Below are 25136 nucleotides of genomic sequence, written 5' to 3' on the forward strand. Positions count from 1 at the left end.
TGACTGGGGGGCGCTACAGCAGAGCGAGTGACCCCTTGCTCAAGCCAGCAACCTTGGGCTTTAAGCCAGCGACCTTTGGGCTCACACCAGCAACCATGGGGTCATGTTTATGATCCCATGCTCAAGCCAGCAACCCTGCACTCAAGCTGGTGAGCCTTCACTCAAGCTGGATGAACCTGCGCTCAAGCCCGGCAACCTCAGGGTTTCAAACGCGTCCAGTCTGACGCTCTATCCACTGCGCCACTGCCTGGTCAGGCCATTTGAATTACTTTAAAAAATTGCCATTTGCTTTTATTTTTTAGTTCACATTTTATAGATCAAGGATGTAGTTTAATATCTAATATATAATATTATAATGGCAAGGACATTTACTGTCTCTAAATATTCACAATAATTTTAACATTGTTATGACTGATGATTTCAGCATTCTGAGTACTGAGTATTTCTATAAGTTAACCTCTTGTGTATTTTTCTCTTCTGTGAAATGAGGATAATGAATCCCTTTTTCTCATAGTGTTGTGAGGATTACGTGTCAAAATGAGATTAAAGTGCTTAAAGCAGTACCTGGCTTATAAGTGCTTTGATAAATGTTAGCTTATTTATGATTATAATTATTGTAATGCATTTATATAATTATTATTTGCATTATTTCACTTAATTCTCATAATTAGCTCTTGAAGTATTACTTATTTTACAGGTGGGAAAACTAAAGTTCTGAGAGGATTCTTAATATCTCTAAATTCTTAATGCACTTCACTATTTAGAACTTAACATTATGTAGGTATTGTGCTGTTCTAATGCTTGTCTCCTCTTTAACTGTATTAAATAAATTTTTATCAAAGAAATTGAGAATTTTACAGCTTTTACGTTACCTGAAGTGTTGGCACAATCTTAGTACTTAGTAATACTTTCTGAGTAATAAAAGACTGCCAGTCAGCCTGACCAGGCGGTGGCACAGTGGATAGAGCATTGCACTGGGATGTGGAGGACCCAGGTTCAAAATCCCGAGGTTGCCGGCTTAAGCACAGGTTTATCAGCTTGAGTGCGGGGTTGCTAGCTTGAGCATGGGATTGTAGACATGACCCCATGGTCACTGGCTTGAGCCCCAAGGTCGCTGGCTTGAAGCCCAAGGTCGTTGGCTTAAGCCCAAGGTCGTTTGCTTGAGCCCAAGGTTGCTGGCTTGAGCAAGGGGTCACTCGCTCTGCTGTAGCCCCACAGTCAAGGCACATATGAGAAAACAATCAATGAACAACTAAGGTGCTGCAGTTATGAGTTAATGCTTCTCATCTCTCTCCCTTCTTGTCTGTCTGTCCCTCTTTCTGACTTTCTCTCTGTATCGGTCAAAAAAAAATTGCAAATCGCATATATTTGTATTCCTGGCAAATGAACAAAGGTAGAGACAACCATTTAAGAGATCTTATTATTTAATTTTTACGGCAAAGGAAGGAAAAGAGGAAGGAAAGAAAAGGGGGTTACAGGTTCTTTTGGTTGCTGCATATATTCAAAGGACAGAAATAAGAATAAAGTTTTGTGTAAAATATTATTTTTATGAAAAACTAAGTGGAATATGTGATGTGTCTTTTTCTGGATGTGAAAATTCATTTTTATAAGCCTGGTTGGGTTTAAAAGAAATTGAGAGTAAATGTGTTTAATTACATATATAACACTAAGTTCTTAGATATAATCTTCTAATTTATCAAGTCTTTTTTTGTTGAAAATGTAGGAAATTAAAAAAAATACACTCTCTGGATAGTCAAAGTATTTCAGGTAAGCTCTGCCTTTTGCGAATAGTTGTTGAAATGTCAGGACATTATCTAGAACTACTTATCATAAATAAAGGTCTAAGGGTGATTATTTGTAGGTAGGGCATTTAGTATGCTAGTTAAGTAAATTTAATGGGTGTCTGAAATACTGCTAACATATTTTACCGTTATTTGTTGGGGTAGCCATTTAAAGGTCGCTGTGAATGGTTCTATGAACATTTGCATTCAGGACAACCAGATTCAGACACGGTGCACAGGCCAGTGAATGAAAACGATATCCTGCTGGTTCACAGAGGTATGTTTAACAAAAAAGTGGATGTGTATGTGAGGCACAAAATACAAATTATTGTAAATTTTGATATGTTAAATTAACCAATGCTACATATTTAGAATTTTTTTTAGGAGTAGCTGTGAAGTAGTGTCAAAAGCAAATTGTGCAAAGTTAAAGCAAGGAATTGCTGTGCGGTTCCATGGAGAAGAAGGCATGGTGGGTGTAAAAACAAGTGCTGTGAAGATCAATATGTATAAAAGATTGAAATGCACTTGAATAAAATGTAATAATTGATAATTGAAGAAATTGAAATTTAATATGATTTACATTTTATTATTTATAAAAAATTTCCCCAGCTTAAATATTTTTATTGATAATTTTATTTTCTTGAACTCAGGGGTCAAGGTGTTGTGCGTGAGTGGTTTGATATAGTCAATCCTGATTATGCATTCTTTATTCTGTCAGCTGATGGTAAGTTGTGCAGTCTAGATATCTTTTTCTGTGCCTTGTCACATGTTCAAACTACTTCAGTATATTTTCTTTGATTCCCATAGTAGTCCAATGAAATAGGTGGAATATTTTCATTCATAGAAGAGAAAACCAAAATTCAGAGTTTTTGACTACATTGACGCAGTTAATGGGTGGAAACTGACTCAGTGTAGCAGTCTTTTCTCTAAACAGGTAATTCTTTTTTTTTTTTTTTGTGACACAGAGAGAGAGACAGAGAGAGGGACAGATAGGTATAGACAGACAGGAAGGGAGAGAGGTGAGAGGCATCAAGTCTTTGTGTGGCTCCTTAATTGTTCATTGATTGCTTTCTCATATGTGCCTTGACTGGGTGGCTACAGCAGAGCGGGTGACCCCTTGCTCAAGCCAGTGACCTTGGGCTTCAAGCCAGCTACCTTTGGGCTCAAGCCAGTGACAATGGGGTCATGTCTATGATCCCATGCTCAAACCAGCGACCCTGTGCTCAAGCTGGTGAGTCTGCACTCAAGCTGGCGACCTCAGGGTTTCAAACCTGGGTCCTCTGTGTCCCAGTCCAATGCTCTATCCACTGCACCACCGCCTGGCCAGGCAACAGTTGATTCTTAAATGCTTGTCTCAAGTACTAGTGCTGGCCCCAAGAAACTTTTCAGTAGTCTTTTGTAAACTAAAACTAAATTTATTAATTTAATTAATTTATTTTTTAGCAAGAGAGACAGAGAGAGGGACAGATAGGAACAGACAGACAGGCATGAAGGGAGAGAGATGAGAAGCATCAGTTCTTTGTTGAGGCACCTTAGTTGTTCATCGATTGCTTTCTCAAATGTGTCTTGACTGGGGGAAGGAGGGTTTCTAGCAGAGTGAGTGACCCCTTGCTCAAGCCAGTGACCTTGGGCTCAAGCCAGCGACCTTTGGGCTCAAACCAGCAACCACGGGGTCATGTCTATGATCCCATGTTCAAACCAGTGACCCTGTGCTCAAGCCTACAACCTTGGGGTTTTGAACCTGGTCTTCTGCATCCCAGGCTGATGCTCTATCCACTGCGCTACCACCTGGTCAGACTAAATTTATCAATTTTAAAGATTGTCCTTTAGTCTACTTTTTTGAGTTAAAATTTCCTTTAATGAATTGCAGTAGTAGATGGACTCAAAAATAATACAGGACTTTATTTAGAAAAGTTAAAATTTGCTAACCTTATTTGAGTTTCCAAGTCTCAAAATTTATTGGTCATTAAAAATAAAATCTAGAAATTATGGTGTCAAATCTTAACTTATAAACTATGTATACTAACTTAGTGTTTAGTATTTTTAAAATATCAAGACCTGACAACTAAAAGGTTCTTATTTAACTGTATAATTCAGATAAAGAACTCTTTCTTGAAATGATGGTTGTGACCTACAGAATTGTAATTTCATACTGTAGGTTAAATAGCAATAGTTAATACCGTCTTATTTGTGTGAGGTATAATTGAGAGTTTTGTAACTTAATAGAGACATATCCAAGTGAAGGTAGGGTTTCAGCTTTTAAATGCTGTGTACAGTTGCTTTTATTTCCTGAAAATCTTTTCTTCCCAGTGTTGCAATTCTTTTTTATAAGGATAGAGTGCTTCATTAATTGTAGTTCCTGCTTGCACCTAACCAAATGAGTAGCAAATCACCTTTGAACAGGGAGGATGACTAAGAGAGGCAGGTGGGGGTAGGCTGCAGTAAATCCAGGCAGATGATGTAGATATTCCCCTAAGCGCTGGGCTCCTCAGATGCACTTGGTGTATTTGAAATTATTTAAGAATGTGGAGCTGCCTGCTTTAACGCTGTTACTTTTGATTGGTTGCTATGAGATGAGTTTGTTGAATTTGACAAGATTGATGAGGCATTAAGTTTAGTTATTTAGGCCTAATCTTTGATATAAGATTTAGCATTAAAACATTGTGGTTTAGATTATTTCTTTTTTTATACCTCCTTATTCTAAATCTATTTAGTTTTATACCTGAGAAACAGATTTGGTTTGGAAACATAAATTGAGGTACTTCCTCACACTGCAGATTTATAACAGAGCATATATTGAAGCACATAGACTATAGAGGTTGTCATTTGTCCTTTTTGTAATCTATATGATTGTGCTCTTAGGGGCCATGGAGTTAACAGATTAAAATATAGATGAAATTGCTCTTATATTAAAAATTCTTAAATGTGGGAAATATTTGAATTGACATAATGTCTATAATAATTTTTTAAAACTTGCTTTCTAATTAAGATGCTTACATTAGAGAAGTGATATAGCATAGTGGCTAAGAGTTTGACTCTGGTGTTACACTGGCTGTGAATCTTGGCTCTGCCCCTCTTTAGGCTATGATCTTGGCCAGTACATGTAACCTTTTGGAACTCAATTTGCTGATTTGAAGTGGTGATAAAATATGTTTTGTAATGTAGTGAGAAATCAATGAGCTGTTATGTGAAAATGCTTGGTCCAGTATATGACACATAGAAAGCAGAAATAACCAATAAATGCAATTATTATTCTGTGAAATGGTATTTTCTTGTGCATTACAATCTTTCTAAAGTGCTGAAAATAGCTGGGAGTATCACAGTTACTTTTATTTTGAATTTACAACATAAAATTTATATTGTTTTCTCTCTGCACAGAAACTTACTATGACATGTATGTGTGAATTAATGATTATTTTTTGTACTTCCAGGTCCATTGCCCATTATATATTTCACAAGGAGCATTCCTGTGGAAGTTTATACATACATAACTTCAGCTTGGCTGAAGTTTTATATGAACTAATTTATCTGCATTAAAATGATCTCTCTTCTGCATATAGATTCTTTAAATAAATTATCTTGTATTTATTTTAATAGGAACAGCTTTTCAGCCTAATAGTAATTCCTATGTAAATTCTGATTGCCTGAACTGTTTTCAGTTTGCTGGACAGATCTTGGGATTAGCTTTGAATCATAGGCAGCTGATCAATATTTACTTCACAAGATCATTCTACAAGCACATTCTTGGTATGGCTTTAATATAATTTCCATAGACATTTATGTAACATGATTTTCCTAGTCTTTAGGGAAATCTGTTTCAATAAGTGATGGCATTTTGAATGAGATAATTTTATTTATTTATTTTTTAAAATTTTATTTAGACAATTAATTTTAATGGGGTGACATTGATCAATTAGAGTACTTAGATTCAGAGAAAACATCTCCAGATCATTTTGGCGTTTGATTATGTTGTATACCCATCATCCAAAGTCAGATTGTCCTCCGTCACCTTTTATTTGGTTTTCTTTATGCCCCTCCTCTCCCCCTAACCCCCCTTTCCTCCCTTCCCCTCCCCCTCGTAACCACCACACTCTTGTCCATGTCCATGAGTTGAAGGAGATAATTTTAATTTTGGTTGGAGACTATCTGTATACATAAGGCATTTAAATAGGGGCCTAAGGGAAAGAAAAAACACTTTTTTTTTGCTACAATATTTTTTTCATTTTAGTGTGCGTATATTTATGTTAATGCATTTTGATGACTGTACTTAAGAAAATTGGCACTTTTTGAAGTTTATAATAATTTTCTAAATAGCCATTTCAAAGAAAGGTTACATTGTTTTTTTTGTTTTTTTTTTTTCCTTCAGAGAGAGAGAGGGATAGACAGAGACAGACAGACAGGAACGGAGAGAGATGAGAAGCATCAATCATTAGTTTTTCATTGCGTGTTGCAACACCTTAGTTGTTCATTGATTGCTTTCTCATATGTGCCTTGACCGCGGGCCTTCAGCAGACCGAGTAACCCCCTGCTGGGCCTAGCAAGCTGGTTCAAGCTGGTGGGCTTTTTGCTCAAACCAGATGAGCCCACGCTCAATCTGACGACCTTGGGGTCTCGAACCTGGGTCCTCTGCATCCCAGTCCAATGCTCTATCCACTGCGCCACCGCCTGGTCAGGCAAAGAAAGATTACATTGTAAAAATGTAGAAGAAAACATAGTTTACATGAACAGATCTTCAAATTCAGGAATTGGCATCAGTTTAAGCCATGCTGAGAATTTGAATATATTTTGCAGTTTTACATAGCATCTGTAGAGGGCAGTATTTTACCATTAAACAGATATGGAAAGGCAGAAAAATGTAGACTACAACTGTTGTATGTTTATATTTTTAGACATTCCTGTAAATTACCAAGATGTGGCATCTATTGATCCAGAATATGCCAAAAATTTGCAGTGGATTTTAGATAATGATATTAGTGATTTGGACCTAGAACTAACTTTTTCTGACAGATATATTTGGAGCAATGGAAGAGATGCCTTTGAAACCTGGATGTGGAAGTATTCTGGTGACACAAAATAACAAAGTAAGTATTTTAATTTTTGCCTTAGACATTGTTTGTAATTCGGCCCTGATACTCTAAAGTCTCCTGGCTAATTATTGTAAAGTTTCCTGGCACTAGCTAAAAACAGTTTTACTGTTACAGTTTAATAACATTTTATAAAAGAAAATATCTAAGTTAACTAAACCATCAAATATCAAATTTATGGTTAAATATGATTAAAACCTTTTTTCCTTTCCTATACTTGGATTGTAATTCCAAGATAGCTTCAGAATCACCTACCTATAAAAAATAATGTATATTGAACAATTTTGTAAACCAGCTATTTAGTACAATGCCAATTTTTAAAGAAGAAGAAGCTGCCTGATGAGGCGGTGGCACAGTGGATAGAGCAGTGGACTGGGATGTGGAGGACCCAGGTTCAAAACCCTGAGGTTGCTTGTTTGAGTGCAGGCTTATCCAGCTTGAGTGAGAGCTCACCAGTTTTAGTGCAGGGTTGCTGGCTTGAGCATGGGATTATAGACATAACCCCATGGTCACTGGCTTGAGCCAAAGGTCATTGGCTTGAAGCTCAAGGTCGCTGGCTTGAACTGAAGGTTGCTGGCTTGAGCAAGGGGTCATTAGCTCTGCTGTAGCACCCCCCACACCCCTCATCAAGGCTCATAGGAGAAAGCAATCAATGAACAACTAAGGTACCACAATGAAGAACTGATGCTTCTCATCTCTTTCCTTTCCTGTCTGTCCCTCCCTCTGTCTCTTTGTGTCTGTCACAAAAAATAAAGTTTTGACCATTTTTTAAAACTATCTCCTCTTATTAATTAATTAATTAATTAATTTTAGTGAGGAGAGAGAGAGAGAATGGGGGGAGGAGCAGGAAGCATCAACTTCCACATGTGCCTTGACCAGGCAAGCCTGGGATTTCGAACTGGTGACCTCAGCATTCCTGGTTGATGCTCTATCTGCTGTGCTACCACAGGTCAGGCAACTTGGCCATGGTTTTAACTAAACTCTTTGAGCCTCAGTTTTCTATTCTGTAAAACTGGGATAATTATATCTCCCATAAAGAATTTTATTGTAAATCTAAAAGCAAATTACAAAAGTTAGTCATTATTGGATGTTTTCTATAAAAATAGGCTTTTAGTTTCAGATATATATAGGGAATTGGAGAACTATATTAAGCTATAATTTTACTTTTTGAAACTTAGATACAGTTCATATAATAGAGCATGAAGTTTAATTTTGGTAAGTAGAATCAGGAGCTGAGTTTTTCTACATTTATACTTAGAATTTTTTAGTTCCCCTCTCATTTTACACATGAGGATCTTTTAGCCTAAAACTGGGGCCAGAACCCATGTCTCCTAGTTTCAAGTCTAATGTTCTTTGTACTGTTTGCAGAATCAATCATGTTGAGGAAGAGCTTACTTGACTTTTAATATAATGAGTCATGTGAAGCTCTAGAAAATTAAAATAGTGCTTCTTAAAGTCTGAGAATTTTAAAAACAATTTCTTTAAAAAATTTTAAAATTTTTTGATAATTTATTGATTTGAGGAGAGAGAGGAAGGCAGGGAGGGTGGGAAGGAGAGGGGCCAGAGAGAGAGAGAGAGAAACATCAATTTGTTGATTCACTCATTCATGAATTCATGTTGCTCTCTGACCTGGGATAGAATCTGCAGCCTTTGCATGTTAGGATGGTGCTCCAAGTAACTAAGCTACTCAGCCAGGGCTTAAACTAATTTTTAAAATCTATATGAGCTTACTAGTGAATGAAAGTATTTTTAAAATTCTTCTAATTATTAGATTGTCTACTTTTTAGTGCATTTGTTACTTTATTTTACTCTGGAGACATACTCTCAATTAAGGGTAATGAAGTCATAGAATCTTTATTATAAACAAGTGATTGCTTTTCATGAGAGAACCTCAGACTTGATTCTGGTCTGTGAATACTGTATCTGATGGGTGGATTAGTCAGTTCTCTCAGATATGTTATATATGACAAAGTAGAAAGACCCATTAACAATTGCATGATAGATAGCTGTATTTTTATACTTGTTTCTTTTAATATCTTCCCTCTCACTATGGTGTGATTTTTTTTTAAGTTTGTATTTTATTCTTTTGCATGTTTGTCATTTACTGAAATCTAAAAATAAGGAAGATACTGAAAAAATAATAACAAGTGAGAATATATATTGAAGGTATACCCTTCATCTTGAATTAGTCTGAGGCTGAAATACTATTGTAGTATTAAAGAACTTGAGACTTTTGTTTCTAAGTTTAATACATTTTTTATTAGATCATGAGCTCTTTTTTATTTTATTTTTTAAAAATTTTATTTAGACAATTAATTTTAACAGGGTGACACTGATCAATTAGAGTACATAGATTCAGAGAAAACATCTCCAGATCATTTTGACATTTGATTATTTTTTTTAATTTACCTAAATTAATTGGTTGTTTACAGGCTAACCTTTTTTAGTAATTAGTTTGGTAATAGAGGTAAAGGCAGGATCTCAATCACTAATATGTTAATTCTTCTCAGCCTTTATTTTTCAGATATAACCATTTCTCACAATAAACTGAGCTGGTTCATTTGTTAATATTATCAATAAGAGTAAAGTATAATTTTATATCTAATTATTGAAGCTTAAAATTCTAATGCTTATTCAGTAAACAACTTGATTAATTTTTAAATATTAAAAATCTTTAGAAACATATCTATAGCTTAAATTGATTACAAACTTTAAAATTGTTAAAGTATTCAATTTACAAATAAAAATTTCAAACCATGATCTTTAAAAGTGTTATTTTTTAACATATACTTTAACTTTTCTGTCATAAACTTTTTTGTTACTTTAGGGCCAGCCTTTTATCTACTTATCTTTATAGGTATAAAATTATAATTGTTACGTTTGGACTTCAACTTTAAAATTTATAAGCATATTGAAGCTTAAATGACTTGCCAAGCTTGTTAGTAATACAAAGTCTATGTAAGTGGTCTCCACATGGGGGAGTAATTTATTCCTAAATTTTATTGAAAGGCTTTGGTAATTATAGAATGAAACCAAATAGATGAAAATGCTTTTGTTTAAAAAGCAATACATTAAAAAATACAAATAACGTAAGGCAGAAGAATACATATCTGTTACACGTTTGACTTTGTATCTGTCTCTTTTATCTCTTTTTGTGTGTGTGACAGAGACAGTGAGTGAGACAGAGAGAGGTACAGATAGGAACAGACAGACAGGAAGGGAGAGAGATGAGAAGCATCAATTCTTTGTTGCGGCTCCTTAGTTGTTCATTGACTGCTTTTTTATATGTGCCTTGACTGGGGGGGGGTTACAGTAGAGCGAGTGACCCCTTACTCAATCAAGCCATTGACCTTGGGCTTCAAGCCAGTGACCATGGGGTCATGTCTATGATCCCACGCTCAAGCCAGTGACTCTGTGCTCAAGCTGGTGAGCCCATGCTCAAGCGGGCGACCTTGGAGTTTTGAACCTGGGTCCTCTCTGTCCCAGTCTGGCGCTCTATCCACTACGCCACCACCTGGTCAGGTTGTATCTGTCCCTTTTAAATTTAATTTTGTGTCTGTCAATGATTTGTTTTAAAATCTAGGAAAAAACCTCTTGGTTTTACTTTTGAAAAAGGCTGAATTAACCGAGCTGAATATTTACATTTAAGTAGTACTTTCATCTTCGATTTAAGTTTTGCTTTCACTTTTCACTTTCACTTTCACTTTTAAAATCTTGGTGAATAGCAGAAATCATAAAACCATGAAATCTGGAGTTAAAAGTGGTTTTATTTTCCCTTAAACTTTGAGTTCTAGCTGTTATAACTGAAGAGTAAGCTACTTGGATTTTAAATGTTAACACTTTTACAATACTAATCATCAGGTTCATTCTGGCTGGGAGGGAAAAAATGGGGGTGGGGTGGGACAGGATGTCAGGGAATGGAAGTTGAATTGCAGAGGAGAAGGATTAAGTGGTCAGAGAAGAGGAAGGGAGTAGGAAGTGAGCTGGGTTTACCAGAAAGCACAGTTGACTGAGCCTGTGTTTGGGAACCACAATTGATGAGAATTGTAGGTCTTAGGTTAGATTGCAAAGTAATGAGTGGGAAAAGATGAGGGAGGTAGAAAGGGGCCAAATTCTGAGACTTTAAGCCACAGCAATTATGAGTTTGAAAATTATTCTGTGAGGATGATTGCAGATGCTATAGAGGGGAGTGACATGATCAAATTTCTGTATTTTAAGGAAAACGTAAGCGCAGCTTGGAGTGTGGGGAATGGATTGAAATGGGCAATAAGGGAGTCGAGTCATCTGCTAGGTTGTGACATTGGTCTGTGGAGCATGTGTGGGGATTTTATGATGGGTGGTGAGGATGGAGAAAATGAGATAGCTTTCAAGGATATAGAATTTATAGAACTTAGTAATTGTTCGGTAAGGTGAAAAAGAATGACTCAAAGATGACTGCTCCTTACGTGAATTGGCCCCAGAATGACTATTTTTGTTTCCATCCTCCGCTTCATCAGTCTCGTTACCATCAGTTCTGTTTTCTAGTGATGATAACAGCTACTGCCTATTGAGTGCTTTATATGTATTTCATGTATTTGAGATATGTTCTTTGTGCATGTCTCATTTACTGTAACAGCCATTTGAGATAGTTATTTCTATTTACTGAATGTGAAAACAGCTTTAATATTAAAAGCATCTGACGTTTATCAGGTGCTTATCATGTGTTAGGCACTGTTCAAAGTACTTTACGTGTATTAACGTAAACAATCCTGTAAAGTGTAGATATTCTTTTCTACAGGTCAGGAAACTGAAGCGTAAAGGGTTTAAGTAGCTTTCCTCCAAATCTCATGGTTAGTAAGTGTTGGAGCTAGGATTTGAATCCAGGCAAACTATAAATTTCAAGCCTGACCCTGTAACTATGACACTATATATTTCTTTAGAAGTTAAATAACTGTCTAAGGGCTCAAAATTAGTAAGTAGTGAACCCTCAGTTTAAGTCAAGATCTGTGTGACTGTGTAACTGCTAGGCATCTCATTTACTAAGTCAGTGAATATGAACAAGGTTGCAAATACAAATTTAGTATGTTTCCCTCCACTTCATTTTTAAATGATTAATACTTTGTATTTTATTGCTCATTTCACTTGATTTATTTCACACACAAACACCTATGATATGTGTATAAGCACAAAATACAGCTTGATGTATATAGATCTTTGACTTAAAGTGGATTTGTTATTTTTATATTCAGAAAAGTGTACTGTAGGAAATTTTTTTATTACTCTGAAACCTTTTAAAACAGTTCAGGTGTGAGGTTCTCCATATTGAGTGGTTGTGTATTTTTAGATTGGATTTTAAATTCTCTTTAATATCTTCCTGTTGTCTAGAAGAACATACTTTTCATTGCATTTTACTTGGCATATTCTAAAATTTTATCAAATCTGTGAACTGGTAACCTAAAGAATCACTATCTTCAATGCTAAATTTTTTTTCCCAAGGAAACTGAAGTTCAGATTATCAATTTTTGTGAGTTTAAAAATAAGAATATACTGGTAAAAAAGCTATTGAAAAATATTATATTGTAAGAATGTGCCTGTCCTTTTTCCTGTATTTACTTATTCTTATAAAAAAATATGGTATTCTTTTGAGTTCTAGGTAGATCAATTTTCAGTTAGAACTCTTATATATAATAGTAGAGCAATAATAATCAAGTGGAAAACCCAGGAAGGAAGCTTTTATTACCAAGGAATTTCTATTCAAACAGTGAATTGAATTATGCCAATAATAATGCCATTGAAACTGTTAATTACTAAAAATAAATAAATAAATAAATAAAAATAAGAAAAATAACTGTGCCAGGCAGTTTTAGAAATATGGCCAAGTTTATTAGTCTACTTAGAGGGGAGAAAAGGAACCTCTTGTTTTCATTATTAAAAGTTGATTGGCCCTGGCTGGTTGGCTCAGTGGTAGAGCGTCAGCCTGGCGTGCGGAAGTCCCGGGTTCGATTCCCGGCCAGGGCACACAGGAGAGGCGCCCATCTGCTTCTCCACCCCTCCCCATCTCCTTCCTCTCTGTCTCTCTCTTCCCCTCCTGCAGCCGAGGCTTCATTGGAGCAAAAGATGGCCCGGGCGCTGGGGATGGCTCCTTGGCTTCTGCCCCAGGCGCTAGAATGGCTCTGGTTGCGGCAGAGCGACGCCCCGGATGGGCAGAGCATCGCCCCCTGGTGGGCGTGCCGGGTGGATCCCGGTTGGGCGAATGCGCCTCCCCGTTTCCAGCTTCAGAAAAATACAAAAAAAAAAAAAAAGTTGATTGTTATTTATATAAATATTATTTACTTAGATATTTTCTAGATGTAGTAAAAAAGATTTTCAAGAAGAAAAATAGCTTCAAAAAATATGTCAAGTTTCAGCATCACCGGTGATAAGAACACATAATTTAGGTCCAAAACCTGAAAAGAAGTTGGAATTTTAAGAAACATTTTTAAGGGTGATATTATTCATCCCACACTTTCAGAAAATGAGATTATTGAAACAATATGTTTCTGTAACTAGACTGTAATTTAACTGGAACATAATGTCACAAATTGCATCTCCTTAATCTCAGTGTTATTTTTCCTTTGTAGTTATTTTTTTCATACTTATGTTGTATCAGTTACCAGGCTCAGATGTTGAACTAGAAAACAGTTGCTAGGGCTTTTGTTGTTATCTCCGTGCTGAGACGAAGGTGGAAACTTTCTCTATGTTTACATAACTATTTCAGTACTAACTCAGAGTCCAGTATGTAGTTAGTTCTTGCATTTAAGTCTCTGGCATTTGGTATTATTTTATGCCCTCAAAGAAATAAGCAACAAGACTCAGATGGAAGCAAATATGCCATCTACTGGGAATAAAAGATACCCCTTTGCCCCCACTTATATAATTTCTTTTAATGCCTTAGAAAAAAGTGAGATTTTAGGCTTGGTTTATATTTAATGTTTGATTTTGCAACTCTTTATGCCAGTGTTTTGTATCATCTGTGTGTCTACTGTTTCCTTAAGACATATAAGATATTTATTGAATCTTATGCAGGGCATACAGTGTGGAGGCAAGTCACTTGGCTGCCTTAATAGGTAGTAGGAATGCAGCCAGTGTATTTCTATAACACAGTATGAGCAGTCAAAATATTAGTGCCTAGTAACAGTGAACATACATACTAATAATTGTATCATCAAAAAACGTTAACGTGTGTTACTCTGAGGGTGTGCTGTTTAAGGAGGCAGAACGACGTATTTTAGAAGCAGATTTATATTTTTCTATGTTTTCTGAAGATTGTAACTGTTAAACACAGTTAGCTTTCGACTACCTGGAAACCTCTTATTTTATTACACTCGAGAGGATTTGTGATGGCTAGGCTTTTATTATTTTACTGAGAAATAATTTAGACCAAGATCCATTCACATTTAAATTAACTTAAGATGGAGGAGGGTGGTATATGAAGGAGCTGATTTTCACAAATTGGTATCCAGTAACTGAATATTTATATCTGAGTTATAGAAATAAATATGGAAAATAGTTAATATTAGATGGAATAGAAGGAAACATGCTAGCATTAAGATTGGTATACTTGGCCCTGGACGGTTGGCTCAGTGGTAGAGCGTCGGCCTGGTGTGCAGGAGTCCCCCGGGTTCGATTCCTGGCCAGGGCACACAGGAGAAGTGCCCATCTGCTTCTCCACCCCTCCCCCTCTCCTTCCTCTCTGTCTCTCTCTTCCCCTCCTGCAGCCAAGGCTCCATTGCAGCCAAGTTGGCCCGGGCGCTGAGGATGGCTCTATGGCCTCTACCTCAGGTGCTAGAATGGCTCTGGTTGCAACAGAGCAAAGCCCCAGATGGGCAGAACATTGCCCCCTGGTGGGCATGTCGGGTGGATCCTGGTCGGGCGCATGCGGGAGTCTGTCTGCCTCCCCGTTTCCAACTTCAGAAAAAGAAAAAAAAAAGAAAAAAAGAAAAAAGATTACTATACTTGTGAAAGTTAATTTCTAAAAATCAAGTGTATGAGGAAATAATAGGAATTAATTGATAAAAGAGAATGTGTACTATTCTGGTAAATATGGACTACAATAGCAAATTAAAGTAGTGTTAAGTGTGTTTGAGTGATTCACATATTCTTTACTTCACGCTTCATAATTTATTAAGGTCTTGAGCAATGACTATTGAATGGTACATTAAGATTGTAAAATTCTCTTGGGAAAAAGCTGTTCTTATAAAGGAAAGATAGGATCTCATATAACACCTTAAACATATAATTAATAGCAGAATGGAAAACTTGTAGTGTTCTGTAAGCAGTTTTAGTTAAATGCTGAAATTACTCTGGTTATCACTTAGAAGTGTTTTATTATACATTATTTCTTGATTGTACCCTGAAAATTCAGTTTTATGTTTCTGTTTGTTAGTTTGGCTCACATTTCTGTCTACCTCTAGTAACTATCTGATACAACTTGCAGTAACTGATTAATTCCTATATAGTGGAGAAAAACTTTCAGGTGGTACTTAGTAGGATTTGGGAGTAAGAATAGATTAAATGGCAGGGATGGCAGTCTTCCCTGTGCCAGATTATACAAGGAGCCATGTTGGGTTTGGGGAGAGTTGTGAGGGATTCACTGTGACACTCCTGTAGTTCTGAGCTATGTGAAGAATTCATAGCCAGTAGTCATATATATAACTTGCTGGTGCCTATGGTTTTAGGCAGGCTGGGGTGCAGAGCATCAGCTTAGTGTCCCCAAAAATAATAATGAGAAGGTCCTGAAACAGGCTTTCTCCCCTTTGTGTTTAGAGCATTCATTCCTGCGAGGTGAGAATTACATGAAACATACTGCTTTTAACTCACAGTTTCACTTAGACATAATTTAAAACTTATAAAAGATAATGCATAATTGAGAAAGAGAGCATGCGCGCACACACATGGTGTGGCAAAAGTAGGTTTACAGTTGTTTGTATGGAAAATAATACAATAATTAATAAATACTAATACAAGAATAAAATAAGTTCTGTGTTTCACGTACTCACAACTGTAAACCTGCTTTTGCCCCACCCTGTATGTATCTAATAATTCATTCTGGTCCGAGCTAAAATGTACTTTTATTACCAGTTACATTTTAAGTGATACTATTTTCTGTGATGACGGTAATGTATTTTAAAATAAAATGTGTGAAAATAGCTTACTTTAACTCAGAATCAAATTTGTTATACTTAAACGTGCCATTTTATCAAGTTCTAAGTATGTATTAAATGAATTTTTTGACTTATTTATTACATATTTTTTGAACACTTACAAAGTGGCCGTCACTGTTTGTAGGAGAGGAGGATATATACTGGTAAAGCAGGCAGTGCCGCTGCCTGCAGAGAGATTACTTCTTTTTTTTTCACACAGTTTATATTCCTTATTTTAAAAATATTTTGACTTATTATTATTTTTATTTAATTTATTGTGTTTACATAGATTCTAGTGTCACCCCAATTGCATCCCCCCTCCCCCCATTCCCCTCAACATCTCCCTTGCCCCCCTCCTTAGAGCTCCCTCCTCCCTTCCCTTCAGGTTTAATTCCATTCCTCAGTTCACATTGTTCCTTGGATTCCTCAAATGAGTGAGGTCATATGATATTTTTCTTTCTCTGCCTGGCTTTTTTCACTTAACATAATAGTTGCCAGGTCCATCCATGTTGTTGCAAAAGATAATATTTCCTTTTTTTTTCATGGCCCCATAGTATTCCATTGTGTATATGTACCATGCTTTTTAATCCACTCGTCCACTGACAGACACTTGGGCTGTTTCCAGATCTTGGCTATTGTAAACAATGCTGCCATAAACATGAGGGTGCATTTCTTTCTTTGAATCAGTGATATGATGTTTTTGAGATATATTCCTAAAAGTAAGATGGCTGGGTCAAAAGGCAGTTCCACTTTTAATTTTTTGAGGAATCTCCATGCTGTTTTCCACAGTGGCTGCACCAGTCTGCATTCCCACCAGCAGTGCAGGAGGGTTCCCCTTTCTACACATCCTCGCCAACACTTATTATGTGTTGTTTTGTTAATGAGCACCATTCTGACTGGTGTGAGGTGATATCTCATTGTGGTTTTAATTTGCATTTCTCTAATGATTAGTGATGTTGAACATTTTTTCATCTGTCTGTTGGCTATCTGTATGTCCTCTTGGGAGAAGTGTCTATTCATTTCTTTTGCCTATTTTTTGATTGGATTGTTTGTCTTGCTGGTGTTGAGTTTTACAAGTTCTTTATAAATTTTGGTTATTAACCCCTTATCAGATATATTATCGAATAATTTCTCCCACTGTGTGGTTTGTCTTTTTATTCTGTTCATAATTGTTTTTAGCTGTACAAATGCTTTTTAGTTTATCTGATAGAGTCCCATTTGTTTATCCTGTCTTTTATTTCACTTGCCCATGGAGATAATCAGCAAATATATTGTTGCAAGAGATGTCGGAGAGCTTACTGCCTATGTTTTCTTCTAAGATGCTTATGGTTTCACGACTTATATTTAAGTCTTTTATCCATTTTGAATTTATTTTTGTGAATGGTATAAGTTGGTGGTCTAGTTTCATTTTTTTGCAGGTATCTGTCCAATTTTCCCAACACCATTTGTTAAAAAGACTGTCTTTACTCCATTGTTTGCTCTTAAACTCCTTTGTCAAATATCAATTGTCCATAAAGGTGTGGGTTTATTTCTGGGTTCTCTGTTCTGTTCCATTGATCTATATGCCTGTTCTTATGCCAGTACCAAGCTGTTTTGAGTACAATGTCCTTGTAGTATAATTTGATATCAGGAAGTGTGATACCTCCCACTTTATTCTTTTTTTTCAAGATTGCTGAGACTATTCGTATTCTTTTTTGGTCCCATATAAATTTTTGGAATATATTTTGTATATCTTTAAAGTATGTCATTGGTATTTTTATAGGAACTGTATTGAATTTTTAGATTGCTTGGGGTAATATAGATATTTTAATGCTGTTTATTCTTTCTATTCATGAACACAGTATATGCTTCAACTTGTTTGTATCTTCCTTGATTTCCTTTATCAATATTTTGTAAGTTTCCGAGTATAAGTCTTGGTTAAATTTACTCCTAGGTACTTTATTTTTTTTGTTGCAACAGTGAAGGGGATTGTTTCCTTAATTTCTCTTTCTGACAGTTCTTTGTTGGTGTATAAAAATGCCTCTAATTTCTGTGTATTAATTTTATAACCTGCCACCTTGCTGAATTCATTTATCAGGTCCAGTAGTTTTTTGACTGAGACTTTAGGGTTTTCTATGTACAGTATCTGCAAATAATGATAGTTTTACTTCTTTTCCAATTTGTACTTCTTTTATTTCTTCTTGTCTGATTGCTGTAGCTAGGACTTCCATTACTATGTTGAATAAGAGTGGTGAAATGGGGCACCCCTGTCTTGTTCCTCATATTAGGGGAATTGCTTTTAATTTTGCCCATTAATTATGATGTTGGCTGTGGGTTTTTCATAGATGGCCTTTATCATGTTGAGGTATGTTCTCTGTATTCCCACTTTGCTGAGAGTTTTGATCATGAATGGCTGCTGATTTTATCAAATGCTTTTTCTGCATCCATTGAAATTATCATGTGGTGTTTCTCCTTCCTTTTGTTTATGTGATGAATCACATTGATTGATTTACGAATATTGTACCATCCTTGCCTCCCCAGAATAAATCCCACTTGATCATGATGTATGATGTTTTTCATGTATTGCTGGATCCGGTTTGCTAATATTTTGTTGAGGATTTTAGCATCTAAACTCATCAGGGAAATTGGCCTATACTTTTCTTTCTTTGTGTTGTCTTTGCCTGGTTTTGGAATCAGAATTATACTCACCTCATAGAAGAAGCTTGGAAGTCAACCTTCCTCTTGAATTTTTTGAAATAGCTTGAGAAGGATAGGAGTTAGTTCTTCTTTGAGACTTTGGTAGAATTCACCAGTGAAGCCATCTGGCCCAGGGCTTTGTTTATTGGGATTTTTTTGATAACTGTTTCGATCTCATTTGTTGTAATTGGTCTGTTTAGATTTTCTGATTCTCCCAAATTGAGTTTTGAAAGATTATGTTTCAAGGAATTTGTCCATTTCACCTAGGTTGTTTAATTTTTTGGCATACAGTTCTTTATAGTATTTTCTTACAATATTTTGTATTTCTGTTGTATCAGTTATAATTTCTCCACTCTCATTTCTAATTTTATTTATTTGAGTCCTCTCTCTTTTTTTCTTGGTGAGTCTGGTTAATGGTTCATCGATCTTGTTTACCCTTTTGAAGAACCAGCTCCTGGTTTCATTGATCCTCTGTACTGTTTCTTTAGCCTCTATGTCATTTATTTCTACTCTGATTTTTATTATTTCCTTCCTTCTACTATCTCTGGGCTTTACTTGCTGTTCTTTTTCTAGTTCTTTTAGATGCAGGATTAAGTTGTTTATTTGAGCTTTTTCTAGCTTTTTTAGGTATGCCTGTAGTGCTACGAACTTTTCTCTCAAGACTGCTTTTGCTGTGTCCAATAATTTTGGGTTGTTATGCTCATTATCATTCATTTTTAGGAATTTTTTAATTTCTTCTTTGATCTCATTGTTAATTCATTTGTTATTTAATAACATGCTATTTAGTTTCCAAATGTTTGAGAATTTTTCAGTTTTTCCATTGTGGTTGATTTCTAGTTTCATGACATTGTGATCTGAGAAAATGCTTGATATGATTTCAATCTTCTTAAATTTGTTGAGATTGCTTTTGTGCCCTAACATGTCTATCCTAGAGAATGTACCATGAGCACTTGAAAAAGAATGTATATTCTGATGCTTTAAGGTGAAAGGTTCTGAAGATATTAAATCCAGTTGATCTAGTGTTTCCTTTAAGTCTGCTGTTTCTTTGTTAATTTTCTTTCTTGAAGATCTATCTAGTGATGTTAGTGGTGTATTGAAATTCCCTACTATTATAGTATTGCTGTTGATTGCGCCCTTTATATGCATCAAAGTCTGCTTTATATATTTAGGTGCTCCTATATTAGGTGCATAGATATTTATAATGGTTATATCTTCCTGTTGGATTGCTCCCTTTATCATTATGTAGTGACCTTCTTTATCTTTTACTATAGTCTTTGTTTTAAAGTCCATTTGGTCTGATATAAGTATTGCTACCCCAGCTTTTTTTTCATTTCCATTTTAATGAAGTATTTTTTTCCATCCTTTCATTTCAGTCTATGTGTATCTTTTGTTTTGAGGTGGGTTATGCTCTTGTAGACAGCATATGTATGGGTCTTGTTTTTTTATCCACACTGCTACCCTATGTCTTTTGATTGGAGCATTTAATTCATTTACATTTAAGGTTATTATTGATATGTAGTTGTTTATTGCCATTTTATTCTTTAAAGCTATTTTCCTCTTTGACTATATTCTTTTTCCCCTTTGATCTGTTTACAACAGGCCCCTTAACATTTCTTGCAGCATTGGTTTGGTTGTAATGAATTCCTTGAGTTTTTTTTGTCTGGTAAGCTTTTTAGTTCTCCTTTAATTTAATTTAATTTTATTATTATTATTTTTTTGTATTTTTCTGAAGCTGGAAATGGGGAGAGATAGTCAGACAGACTCCTGCATGCGCCCGACTGGGATCCACCCGGCACGCCCACCAGGGGGCGACGCTCTGCCCACCACGGGGTGATGCTCTGCCCCTCCGGGCGTCACTCTGTTGTGACCAGAGCCACTCCAGCGCCTGGGCCAGAGGCCAAGGAGCCATCCCTAGTGCCCGGGCCATCTTTGCTCCAATGGAGCCTCGGCTGCGGGAGGGGAAGAGAGAGACAGAGAGGAAGGAGAGGGGGAGGGGTGGAGAAGCAGATGGGTGCTTCTCCTGTGTGCCTTGGCCGGGAATTGAACCCGGGACTTCTGCACGCCAGGCCGACGCTCTACCACTGAGCCAACCGGCCAGGGCCCTCCTTCAATTTTAAACAATAGACTTGCTGGATAAAGTAGTCTTGGTTGTAGGCTCTTTTTCTGCATTACTTTGAATATTTCTTGCCATTTCCTTCTTGCTTCAAGTGTTTCTTTTGAGAAGTCACATCCCATCTTTATGGAGGCTTCTTTGTAGGTGATAGCCTTTTCTTCTCTAGCAGCTTTTAATATTTTTTTTATCACTTAGCTTTGGCATTTTAATTATGATGTGTCTTGGTGTGTATTTCTTTGGGTTTCTCTTTAATAGAATTCTCTGTGCATCTTGAACTTGTGTGACTTTTTCCAGCATCAATTTAGGGAAGTTTTCAGCTATGATTTGATTGAACAAGGTTTCTATCCCTTGTTCTTTCTCTTCTTCTTCAGGAACCCTTATGATGTGGATGTTATTTCTCTTCATGTTGTCACAGAGCTCTCTTAGAGTTTCATCAGACTTTTTGAGTCTCTTTTCTTTTTGCTGCTCTGCTTCCATGCCTTTATTTATCTTGTCCTCTAACTCGCTGATTTGATCCTCAGTTTCATCCATCCTGATTTTAATTTTTTCAATTGTGGTCTTCATTTCTGATATTGTATTTGTCATTTCTTACTGATTCTTTTTTATTATTTCAATGTCCTTTTTTATATTTGCTATCTCTTTATTTAGGTGCTCATTATGTCCATCAATTGCTGTTCTAAGATCTCTGAGCATCCTAACAATCATTATTTTAAACTCTGCATTTAATAATTTGTCTATATCTGACTCAATCAGGTTCTTTTCTGGGAATTTCTCCTGATTCATTTGGGTTGCATTTTTCTGCCTTCCCATTTTGTCTGTGTATAAGTAGGGTGTGGCCACAGGAGTCCTCTGTATTCCCTAGATGTGGTCTGTCTACAGGCCCGCCACCCCCTCTGCTCAGCCGCAGGTCTCTGCCCGTTTTCGGCTTTTTGCCACCCTTGCAGGTGGGGCTGTGCTTGTGACAGCTGCAAGACCCAGCTCCAGGGATGGGGCTGCACACCCTCGCTCAGCAGCTGGTCTCTGCCTGCTCCCCCTGGCTTTTGCCCCACCCCCGATGGCAGGGCTGCGCTCACATGCCAGGCTGCAAGCCCTGGCTCCGGGGTGGGGCTGCACCCCCCTGCTCAGCCATGGCTGTCCGCTGGTTCGCTGGCTTTCGCCTGGCTTTTGTCTTGCTCCTGTGGGCAGGATTGCAGGCGGGACCGCTCTTGCTTACCCGGCCTGCAGCTGGGTCGGACTGCTTTTGTGTGCCCCTTTTGCCCTGCCAGGTGGGACTGAGCTCACTCTGGGCCTCAGTTGTGACTGGCCCAGCTTCTGCCCCCTCTGATCAGACTGCGCTTCCACGTCCTGTTGCCGCCCGCTCTCCGGCGAGCCCTCAGCAGTGTGGGTGGGAGTGCTGCAGCTCAGACCTTAGCTCTCAATACTGTATCCCTGATGGCTCCCTTCTAAGCGACTCTGCTATGAGGGCCATGGGAGAGCTTGTTTGGCTGGTATCCTGCTTCCCTTTGCTGGTATTGCTGGTTCCAGGGGAAATATTCACTTTAGATTTGGGGAGTGACTCAACCCAGGGGTTAGGGTGCCTGTCCCTCAAAGTGTTTCTCCCTGTGCCTTCCAGATTACTTTCTCTTCCTGCTACTTTGGTCCTCTCCTCTCTCCCCATCCCGCAGAGTCCCAGGTGAGTGTGAAAGAGATTTTCTGCGCTGTCCTTTTAGGAAGAATCCTGGGTCTGAGAAATCAGTCTCTTTCTCACAAACAGTATCCTGGCTTGTTTTGCAGCTAAATACTGTCCATATGCTTCTTCTAGTCTCTGGGGCTATAGGCTGGGGCTTTGGTCCTGGGCTCATGACACTCCCCTCTCTGCTAAACTCACTTCCTGCCATGCAAGTCCCTCTGGGTTGCTATTCATGTCCAGGAGCTGGGCAGCCCTCTCTGCATTTCTGCTTTTCTTACCAGTCTCAGTGTAGCTTCTTCAGTGTTCCTTGATCAAAGAGTCCTCTTAGTTTAGTCCAAAGTTGGTTTTTCTAGATGATGGTTCTTAAAATTAAGTTGTAATTCACTTTGGTTCTGGGAGGTGGAAGTTGGAACGTCTGCCTACTCCATTGCCATCTTGCTGCCCCCTGAGAGATTACTTCTTAAAGAGACATTTCAGACAGAGACACCAAGAAGTGGAAAGACACTGAGACACAAACAAGTTGTGCTTGGGGAACAGAGTGAGCAAGCAAGGGGGAGAGTGGAAGGAAATGAGATGAAAAAGCAAGGCAGAGAGAATAGAAAGGAATTTGGATTTTATTCTAAGTGTTGTGGTTAGTCAGTGTAGGATTTTGAGCAGGAACGTTGTGTGATATGAATTATATATTGATGTATTAAAAACATCACTCTGTGGTATGGACAAGAAGCAGCACAAAGGCAAAATAGACACAGTGACACCAGACATTGCAGTGTTCAAGGTGAGAGATGATGATGACTTGGACCAGCATGCTAAAAGTGGAGGTGGATATTTTTTTGGAAGTAGGGCTGATAGCACTTGCTGACAGGTGTGCGAGAAATTGTGGATGGTTAGGAGTTTGGCCTAAATATTTTAGTGAGTGGTATGGTGCTGGTTTGCTGAGATGTACGAATCTTGGTGCCAAATTAATTCTAAACCTTTACCTCTTAAATGAGAAGTGATTATATCAACATTAACTTAAGTATGTTGAATTAAAAAAAAGTCATCATAAAACTTTTTTTTTTATAGGCAGAGTATGTCCAGCTTGTTACTGAATTTCAAATGACAAGAGCCATTCAGCCTCAGATCAATGCTTTTTTACAGGGCTTTCATATGTCATCCCACCTTTCTTCATACAGCTTTTTGATGAATTCTTTCATACAGTTTTTTGATGAATTTGAATTGGAAGGTAGAACATCAGCTCCTGTGCTGTTTCACAAAACAAAACTCCAGTTGATGTAATTCAGAAATAATTGATGAATGGAATACTATAATGTTCATGTTTAGAGATTTGTTACATCATTTGTGATTGTGCTTTTCTTAAGCTTACTAACCAGATTAACAATTTCTTAATGTGAAATGGAGTACAGTGTTGATAGCCAAAAACAGAATAGTATATTATTTCTAATGTACTGTTCTTTGGAGATGCTGAAGGTCAGCTTTCCCAAAAGCAAAATTTTTATTATTTCTGAATTTTTTTATTTGGCCATCTGTGGTAAAAAGCATACTAGTACAGACATCTTGTACTTCCAAAAAGAAGAATCGATTAAGCGGGTTATTCTTGTTGTGTTTAGTTTCCTCTCCAGCGTCTTATTTCATCACATGTATTTTGTAATTTTCCATTTCAGACTTCTGTGGAGTCCACTATTTTTGCTGGCCCCCATTCTAGTGAATGTTTTGTTATACTTTGTAAATTTGCCTGCCTTTTGCTGTGTTCTAATGGGATTTTTAGTTTTATATGATTTATGCCTGCATTTTCCCTTATTTCCTTTTTCTTTTTGGTAATAAATTACATATTTTCAAACTCTGAGCTTCTAATTCCTTAATAAAACATAGTATTTAAACAGAGTATAGCTTTTAAAAAGTATAATTTAGAATAGTAAATTTTGGCTCAGTGAAAGTATCCTTTGGTTTTTATTTTGTTTAATAAAATTAGTTTTACCCTATGCCATTTATTTTAATTAATACAAATAAGTACAATGGTGTATACCTTTAATTTTACATGGATATCAGTATTTCCAATTTTTTTTACTCATATCTTAGTATAGTAGTGGACAGAATTTATTAATTTGGAAGTCCCTTGTGACTTACTTTCATTAAATAGTCATCAGTTTTGCATGTTTTGGTTCTGTTTTTAGGTTTAGGATTAATGGTTTTGGTTAGCCAAACCATTAACTAGACTTGTCTAGTTTTTGCATAACCATAAAAATTATTTTTAGCATTTAAAAATGGAAGAATACTTATGAACTGTTAAACAGAGATTAAACCTATGGTGCAAAAAACAAATAGTAACAACAAAAATAATTGACAAAAATTTTTCTCTGCCCATCTGGGGTATTGATCTGTTGCTCAACAGCTGAGCTCTTCTTAGCACCTGAGGTGGAAGCCATGGAGCCATCCTCAGCACCCTGGGCCAACTTGTTCCAATTGAGCCATGACATCAGGAAGGGAAGAGAGAGAGAGAGAGAGAGAGAGAGAAAGAGAGAGAGAGAAAGAGAGAGAGAGAGACATGAGAGGGGGAGGGATGGAGAAGCAGATGGGTGCTTCTCCTCTGTGCCCTGACCAGGAATTGAACCTGGGGCATCCACGTGCTGGGCTGATGCTCTGTCACTGAGCCAA

The 25136-nt window shown here is 37.0% G+C and overlaps 1 pseudogene; it reads left to right on the forward strand.

The window, feature by feature from the left end:
• Positions 1-25136, forward strand: part of LOC136388412 (E3 ubiquitin-protein ligase HACE1-like) — a 91868-nt pseudogene that overhangs the window by 42882 nt on the left and 23850 nt on the right.

This window comes from Saccopteryx leptura, chromosome 1 (genome assembly GCF_036850995.1).
Source record: "Saccopteryx leptura isolate mSacLep1 chromosome 1, mSacLep1_pri_phased_curated, whole genome shotgun sequence".
NCBI classification, from domain to species: domain Eukaryota; kingdom Metazoa; phylum Chordata; class Mammalia; order Chiroptera; family Emballonuridae; genus Saccopteryx; species Saccopteryx leptura.